Consider the following 9,626-nt stretch of genomic DNA (forward strand, 5'->3'; position numbering starts at 1 on the left):
GTCTTTATTTTTTGGTATGGTTATATATGTTACAACGTACATATAAAAGAATTGGGCCTAGTTAAGTGTGTTTCAATGGAGGAAGGGAGGAGAAGGAAATGAAAAGCACAGACGGTGGTGTATGTATTTTATTGATGACCTCTCATTACTCCCTTATTTTCCTATGAATATACATTTATTTCCAAAGGGATTCTTATCGGTTTATTGAGTTTACATACTTTGGTGGAGAGATAGAAGGAAGAAGGTGCTTATCAGTAAGGGCATTTAGAGGAGAGAGCTGTTGGAAAGTAAAGAGAGGGATTGGGAAAGAAAAATCTTATGTTTTACTAAGCATGGGCAAAACGTCTAGAAAAATTACAGTTTTAAAATTGAAAAAGGAAATGATGACTTTTGTAATCGACTTTTGGCTTTATGTATCTTTGACTGTAAGTTTGTCTTACTTATAATCCATTACAAATGAGAAGGTTTTTGAATATTAAAATAAAAGAACAACCAAGATGTACTTTTTTTTCATACAGTTCAACTCATTCTTACCACAATCAGCTCAACGGTTTGAGGCAGACTTTAACTTGATATACTCACAAATAAAGTTAAGAGTTGAATTCATCTCTTAAGGACCAAGTGCACAAATGATATATTTCCGCCTTCAGACCTCAAATTAGCATTTGATTGTCAGCTGTGGATGTTTCTGCTTCTTTTTTCATAATCAGTGTTCTGAACGTTGATTGGTTGAATTAGACTAAGTTAAGAACAATGTCCAATATTTAATAATCCATTTATCTTTACGGTCAAAAGGTTGGCATGACAAGGAAACAGTGTGTTATACGTTGGATGCTGAAGTATATTTTAAAAAAATACTCTAGGAAATTATCAGTGTAGCTTTCCGTTTTTCGTGAGCGCACTCAAACGTAGTTACTCAATACTTACAGGTTCTCTCCTCAAGAATGAAAGAATAATTATTGCAGCTTGAGAAATTATTTTTTGTACAATGTGATGAGGCATTTTTAGAACTTTAGTTTCTAAAACGACACACAATTAAATAAGTACCCAGACAGACAGACAAATTTTGTTTTTTTAAGTAAAATGCAACTGTGTCTGTTTGAGTGCGTTTAATAACTCTCACACGTAGTTACACAATATTGAAAATGATCAGCAAAAATATTTATAGTACGATATGATTTGCTAGTGAGTACTTTAGTCTCTAGAATGTTCACTACATGTGCTCTACCTATACACGCTCATTGCTATCTTAAGTCACATTCATTATTATTTTATCTTTTTTTTAAACTTCCCTGTTCATTTGTTTTTTAATGAGATCCATATTAAAAATGAGTCCTCTTCCGATACTCAATTAAATAAGTAGAGAAACAGACAAATTTTGTTTTTTTAAGTACATATAAAAAGCAAAAGGTGTCTGTTTTTTTAATCACTCCCACACGTATACTTATATTCCTTCATACTTAAAGTATTATTACTTCTTTTTTTTCAGAAAGAAGAACAAGAAACAAGCCAACCTACGAACTTTTTTCAAACTTTATTGTAAACAGAGAAGGATTGCCGCCAAATCACGAAATTCATATATATAGCATAATATATTACTATTCTTTTTTGCCAATATCAATGCCGTTTTGAATTAGCTACAGCATCACTTTACCAGGATTTTTTATATATAAAAATATTTTTTTATTTTTTGTCTTGTGACATACATATAAATACAATTACGATCTGCTGTTTTCTTATTGGTCTATTTTAAATGATTTTACATTAATAACTATGTTACTTATCCCAAAGAATACTCTCAACATAAGCAAAATATACTCTAAATATTGAACAAGCACTCTGTTCTTTCTTCCCTCGATTTGACCCAACTAAATACTATTTTTATTCTAATAGTAGCAAGCAGTTCTACCGGCTGGGCTTTGCATGCGACGCCTTTATATATGTTTTGGCCAATTTTAAAGCAGACCAATGTAGCATATTCATCTCAATTTTTCTTTATTAATTTAGTGCAGAAAGTTTCTCTTTCCATCTCAATATCTTCTTCAGCTCCATTTTTTTGTTCCTTTTTTCATGTGTACTCAATACCATATATATTTTTTGGGGTTTTTTTTTTTTTGAAAAGACAACCAATTATTTAAAAGAAAAATGAAGAAATGGGGAATCGATCCTTTTTCATTAAAAAAAATCAACAACTTTTAGCAAAAAAAAAACTTACTTGTTTATTAAATACTTAAATACGAACAACTTTTATTTGATCCTTAACGTATGTATTTGTGTCCATTCTCCCTAATATTTGGGATTAGTACAAATGCCACAGCTTTTATTTCAAATACAAGATATAGCTATGAAATGAAGGAGTTAATTAAGTTAAACATTAGTGTAAGGATTGTCAATAATAAGTTAATATAACTTTTTATTTTGTTATTATTATGTTTCTATAAGATTAATTGATAAATAATAAACCCCTGTGTATTTCTTAAAAGATTTATTATATGATTTTTATAATTCAATTTTCTCTTTTATTTCATGAATATTCTACTTTTTTTTTTAAACCCTTACTTTGTCAAAATCAAAAAATGAATGGGAAAAAGAGTGTGCGATCTATATAAATAAAGTATTCCTTGCTGATTACCACCAATTACCTATATCCAAGATACTTAGACACTAGATATTTCAGACCTCATTTCCTGACAAAAACAAGTTAAAAGTATATTAAAAGGAAGAAAATGAGGACATTGTGCTACAGTTCTATGATAAACATATACTTATTACGTCATAGAATTGAACGTACCTTTCTATCATTTTTCAATTCATAATAACAGCATCTTGTCTCTAAGTTTCCTGTCAACACCTAAAGAGAATAAAAGGAATAAATTGACAAACATATCCATGGGGAAAAAAATCATATTTTCTTCCATTTCACTTTAGCGATGGGATTTTTGTAGAGAAATATTAAAATTTTATTTTCGTCGTGCTCCACAAAAGTTGGATCCCTAGTTATTGTTATTTAACTTTGTGTTCGAGGGTTTGTGAATTATTGAACATATTTATCTTTTAAGTAATTATTTAGGATGTGAATATGGTCTAAATTGATGCAAGCAAAAATTTTGGTCGAGATAAAGTTATACACAATATAGTAACATATTGAGAGACGACAGACCTGCTACACAAAAATAACTATCAGTGAAATTGTTCCTTTCTATTTTATATTTAAATTACGCTTACTGCAATATAGCCAATATTCACATCCCTGATTTCATTGTAATTTTCTTGTTCCTTCTTTCTTTAAAGTATTTTTGATGTACTTTGTAAGATACTAAAAAGAAGCAGAAAATATATGAATGGTGCAAAAATCACCTACAATTCAAATTGGTTATAAAAGATCTTACTGCGCTATGTTCATCCTTTGACTTGCGCTTGATTGTTTGTGATGATATTTTTGTAAATAAACAAGTCAGTTATATTCTACTCGCACTCAACAAAAGTGGTCATTACTAGTCCATGTTAACTTACATCTTGGTTGAGGCTGTGTGAGTTATTTAGATACATGTTTAGTTGTTTCATGAGGTATTATGTCAATGGTCTTGTCGCCACTTTGTTTTTAGTATCTTTACCTAAACCCATTTGTACATGATTGTAATTCTTTAATGTTATACAATTTGTGGATCCTGGAGTATCTTGGGTCATGAGAGAATTTCACTAGCAAATATAGATGAATGTAAATTAAAGTTTTTTAAATATTATTTTGAACGGCTGACTCTATATAATATGTTGATACTGTATACATTACTCCCATAAACATAATAGCTTATGTATAACTGGCTATTAACCTATCATAAAGAATTATACTTTGATAAATATTTATTTAAAAGGATATGTATAAAACACTTTCTGAATGTAATTAATTTAAAATGCTGATATAATAATATTAAAAATAACGATTAATCAATAAATGTTTATTTAATTATAGTTGTATATAGTTTGCTTAATTAATTATTATCTTCACTTAACTAGAGTCAAATTCGAATAAAGGAAACTGCTATTTGCAGATGAAAAGTTGACTATATCCGGATTTTTCTTTTATCCAAAGGATGTCCATAAATCACAGTTTTCGGATACTTATGTTAATATGTAATTTTGTAGACTCCCGATTTCGAAGAAACCAGTGTTTAATTACTCAAGTCAACAAAGTTGAACGGAGGTGATATCTTGCCCCTGTTTGTTCAGGGGCATCTGTAGGATTATGTTTTGGTGAGAGGCTTTGTTTTTGGAAAAAAAAATTGAAAAAATAAATATTTTAGAAACAACTTTGAAAAAAAAAAATATTTTTAAAAAAAAAAAAAAAAAATTATTTTTTAAAAACAAAAATTCAGAAATTTAATTTCATTGATTAAATTAAAAAAAAAAAAGTAAAAGTTAATAACAAAAAAAAAAAAATTAATGCACATTTTTTCAAAAAAAACATTAAATTTTATGGAAAAAAGTTAACAAAATTACATTTCAAATATTTTTTATGGAAAAAAGTTAACAAAATTACATTTCAAATATTAAATTTTATGGAAAAAAGTTAACAAAATTACATTTCAAATATTAAATTTCTCGAAAATAAATTACTAAAATCTACAGTTAGTTACAAAAAAATAAATATTCTTGTAAAAGCAAAAATTCCTTCATTTGGGGAGGGCTACAGCCCTCCAGCCTACACCCTACCTGTTGTTCGTTAGTCACCAGGAATATGGAAATAGTACCAAATCGATTTGATCAAAATTGGTACTCAGATGATATAAGGTCAAAGTAAGAGAGGTCAAGATCAAGATAACAAAAACGACCATAACCTTGTCGTTTTTGTTATCTTCAACTCTACCTTTTTTACTCCTTAACTGGCAATTACCTAAATTTATGGAATAAGAGATTGGAGTTTAACTTGTGAAACCCCTAATAACAATCTTTAACGCTATTGATAACTCTTAGACCACCACCCAATATTTGGTAGTTTAATTAAAACAAGTATTTTGTAAATACTCTATGCCTGAGGTCAAATAATTATTTTAGCTAATCTCTTAGCCCCCTACAACTCAAAACTCCATGTCCTAAACACCTTAAAATATACTATTAAGCTTCAAGCAACTTTAAAATAAAATTATAACGTGATTACACACAAAAAGTAAAGTAAAGCTTACTTTTATTATTTTCACTACACTGAATAAACATAATAATAAATAAAAAGTAGTAATAAATCATATAACTACTCCGTTATTCCCGTATCAACTCCCTATATATACTTTAGAGCTTGATATATGGTCACACTAAGAGGCCATTCAGTTTAAACAAGTCAAAGGTCAAGGTAGCACGAAACGGTATAACTGAATAATCGACCTTATTTTTAGAAAAAATTGAGATCCTTAACACAAGTTGATTTAAGTGGAGATTTTGCTTTCTATCAACTGCCCATTTTAGTATGTATGTTATCATCAGGATTATGGGAAAATTTAAAAATCGATTTTGATCAAAATTGGTACAAATGTTAAATTAGGTTACAGTAAAAAAAAATATAATTTTGAGAGGTCAAGGTCAAGATAACAAAAACGTACAAAATGGATTATTGAATCTGACTTTCTAATAAATACATATATAAATTGGATTTAAAGCGGAGGTTTTTGCCCTCTATCAAGTGCCCATTTTAGTTAGTGCCTCTTTATTGAAGTTTTTTTGCTTAGCTTTCAGGGAAAGGGTTTGTCAGGGGCACTCTTAATAAAAAAATGTTATCTTTATTGACTCAAAAGCAATGTGAAATAAATTTAAAAAGAAACATACAGAACAAAAATGTTGGCCCCAGGTTACGATTTGTACCCATAAAAAAGAAGAATCATCATAAGAATTATTTACTCATAAAGTGAATACCAAAAATGGGAAGAAAAAGGTGACTCCATGCGGATTACCTACTTTGTGTTTCTCCTGTGAAAAAGTATTTGATGTATTCAAGATTGGTAACTGAGAGAAAGTTCATCATAAGTGTGTATTTATTTTATCCAAATTTTACCCTATACAGAAATTGACAATAAAAATGTAAGAAATAAGGTATAGATGTAAAGTAGACCGTTCAATTTTTAACTTTTCTTGGAAATGTTGAGCTCTCCTAGGCTTAAACAATTGGGTGAAAAAAATTGAATAATTTTGCAAAAGTTTTAGAGGTCGCTCAACACCCCCTTAAAGTTTTGAAAATTGACGTGTATTTAGAAAGTTTGGTTTTCTTCTAGTCTTGAAGTTGGAATATAACAAAAGAAGACAACAACATTTTCGAAACATTTTCGAAAATACACGTAAACTTTCAAAACTCTAAGGAAGTTGAGTTACCTTTATAAATTTTGCAAAAAATTTCAATTTAAATAGGTTAAAACCTTTTTTCCTTCACATCTATTTATTTGTAATTAAAAAAGCTCAAACCAGAAAAAAAAAAAATTAAGATCAATTACTAATGAAAAAATGGATAAAAACATTTAATCTTGTGGTTGGAAAAAAATAAAATATATTTTTATAAGTTTTTACATCACTAATTTATTTTAGAATATAATGTTATTGTTTTTGTGGATTTTTGATGAGAATCTTTAAGTGCAACCTCAAAAAAATGATTATCCAGTAAGTAAAAAGTATTTTTAGCCTTGAATTGGCTGGATTGATGGACAGAGCAAATGCAATCATATTACTAACAGCAACTATTAAAAGTATTGCAAAGCGTTCAAGACTACAACATCAGGAAATCATCGATACAAGGTGCAGACAGAAAATATTCAACAACAACTTTTAAAAAAAACCTTTTCCTAAATGCCCTTTAAAATGTATATTGGGATGCGGAATTGTTGAAGGATCTGACAGAAAAAGAAGCATCGATCGCGCATCTTGAACTATATGTATCTGGATTGGGTACTAGACAACTTTTGTGTGTTCCTGAGTAAGTCTCTGGAGCTGGTAAGGGGCAGGAAAAAGCTATCTCCCAGCTTTTATGATGTCAAACATTTGTATTTAATTATATGCTAAACAGATTCCAATAACAAGATCATTTAATTTTAGTATCATTCCTTATAAGCATTTATTACTCGTTCATATCAATTAAAAGCTACAAATACTTGTATAAATATAAGACATCAAGGAAAGAAATCCTGACAATAATATTAAGAACATGAATTTGTGATCTCAACCAAATATAGTTTATATATAGTTTTATAGTTGTGTTATTAAATTTAATTATATGTTTCAGATAAATATTTCTTTTAAATATTACTTTACTAAATCTATTTACAAATTAAAGTGTACATCAAATTTATAGTTAACCGAATAAGGGGTCCAAACAGTGACACCGAGTGGTCCTTTAAAACCTGAACACTTTGAATTATACACTTTAACAAAATATAATTTATTAAATACCAATAGAATTTCAACAAAATTAATACTTTACATAGATGTGTGTTTGATATCTCTTGATCAATAATCAATTATTGTTTTGAGGGACTCGGTGTTTGCATAACGGATATTGCATAGCTTGCTCTTGACATCCATCTAAAGGTGTATTCGAGGGGGTTGGCTGTAGGGATCAAAAATTGTTCAAAAGGGTCTTGCAACAGAGGAGACGAGATTTTTTTTATTACTGGTGTCAAAAGATGCCTCTCCAGCCTCATGCAGATCTTTCCATCTACTTATTTGATAGTTTTCTGGGCAGTCTGGTGAAATATCCTAAAAAGACTTGAAGGGATTGGCCGTTTTCTTTAACTCCTCCGGATCTAGTTGAGGCTTTTTCCCGTCTTTCTATTCAACGTTTAAGAATTGCAGAAGGCGTAGACGGTGGTGGTACTAGAGACTCACAACTGCATTGTGATCTTGAATGGAAATATCTACATCACGTTCCATTGTCTTTTTCTTGACTTGTACGTTAGCCAGAGAGCTCAAGTTTGCCCTCTTTTCTGACTAATAATTTATTCTTAAATTTTTTTGAAAAATGAATTAATTTCAATCACTCAATTTGCATTCATTATTGGATTTGTAAGTATTCAGATTTTAATGGACCGCCCGGTAAAAGGTTTTGTTGAATAGTGACCTGTAATTTCACCTTCAAGCCATTTTGCAACAAGGATATTTTACCTTATTATATAAATAAATGAGATTTATACGTTGTTTTTACTATTTTTCAGTGGAAATGGATTTTTCCTTTGAATTTATATAATCAAAATATGCAATCTTTATTTCTATAAAATGCATTAAATGTTTGTCTTCTGTTGGGATAATGATATAATTATGCCATAAGGTGATACTTTGCTTCTTTTTTTTCATGTATGGATAATCTATCATGTATAATGATAATTACTAACAGATTAGCAAATCTTCTATTCAAATTTTTGCAATGTTTTTTTCTTTCTTATTATACTAATTATATTACTTATTCTGTCTCTGGTTTCGTAAAATTCCTTCAGTGGTTCTTAAAATGGGGGTATTTTACAAGTGGAACCTAACTGAGGGGCATGCACAGGGGGAAGGCTGAAAGGGCTGTAGCTGTAACCCTCTGTAATTTTTTCGCAAAAAAAATTAACTTTTGCATTTATTTTCAAACAAAATACAAAAACTATACCCTCCCCTCCTCCCAAATATTCTTACAAACGTCCTTGTCACTGAAGATGAAAATGTTTTGTGCTGCTATAGGTGTTCTTTGATTAAATTAATAATTTACAAGTGGTACATCACTAAGAAAAGGTTGAGAACCCCTACATTATATTGTGAAATTTTGTTGATAAATCCATAAAACTTTTGGGGGAAAGTTTCATAATTATTCCGATAGAAAACAATAATTTAATGGGTTTTATATCACTACATATTAAATATTTTGATTAAAAATTTCATGGAACATCAATTTTAAACTGTAATAACGGAAATAAGTATATATTTCATATATTTATATATTGAAGGGAAATATCCTTTCAGCAAAATGGCCAGAAGGCAAAACGTCCTATGGTGAAATGGTTTAAGGCAAATTGTCCTGAGGCAAAATAGTTTAGGGTAATATTATCTAGCCCCCTCCCCCGTGTAACTGTTCTTAATATTGTGGACCTTCTCTCCCCATCCTAGAAAAAATTCGTTACCCACCTCGACCCTCCCCCTCAAAAACTGGACGTCATAAATGTATAATACCTAAGGTTTTTTTTTGTTTTTTAAACTTAAATATACATTAATTGGCTGGAATTTGATCACTTATTATTTGTTTTTGCATTTTCTTGGTTCCATAATTTTTGTCTGTTTCAGAATATCTTCATCAAAATTATCTAGCCAACGTTTTGTCCGTTCCACATTTTGTCTTTCTCAGTTGTGTCCTGGTTCTGTGTAATATCCCAGGTCACTAACGTTAGTTTAATTGTCTATCCTTAGGATATCGATTTGTTAGCAAACAAAACAAAACCAATACTCTGAGGGATACGCGTATATCGAATCATTTATAAAATATTGGATCGGATATGTAAGTAACTTTTAATCATATCAGATCGGAAAATATTTTGATATCAGACAATGTCGAGTACTTTGAGTCCTATAAAAATTTAAATGTTGTACGTTTCTAGTGCATGTTATTATTTAAAATTTTGCAATGT

General features: G+C 29.5%; 1 protein-coding gene across 6 annotated transcripts in view; it reads left to right on the plus strand.

Annotated features, from left to right (window-relative positions):
* Nucleotides 1-3,969, plus strand: part of LOC121126248 (band 7 protein AGAP004871) — a 456,073-nt gene extending 452,104 nt beyond the window's left edge. For all 6 annotated transcript variants that reach the window (XM_071891665.1, XM_071891663.1, XM_071891664.1 and 3 more), the window contains one exon: nucleotides 1,490-3,969. The gene's annotated coding sequence lies outside the window, so the exon portion shown is untranslated. The remainder of the gene's footprint in view (nucleotides 1-1,489) is intronic.
* The last annotated feature ends 5,657 nt before the right edge of the window (nucleotides 3,970-9,626 follow it).

The sequence above is a fragment of the Lepeophtheirus salmonis genome, chromosome 11 (assembly GCF_016086655.4).
Source record: "Lepeophtheirus salmonis chromosome 11, UVic_Lsal_1.4, whole genome shotgun sequence".
Lineage (NCBI taxonomy): Eukaryota > Metazoa > Arthropoda > Copepoda > Siphonostomatoida > Caligidae > Lepeophtheirus > Lepeophtheirus salmonis.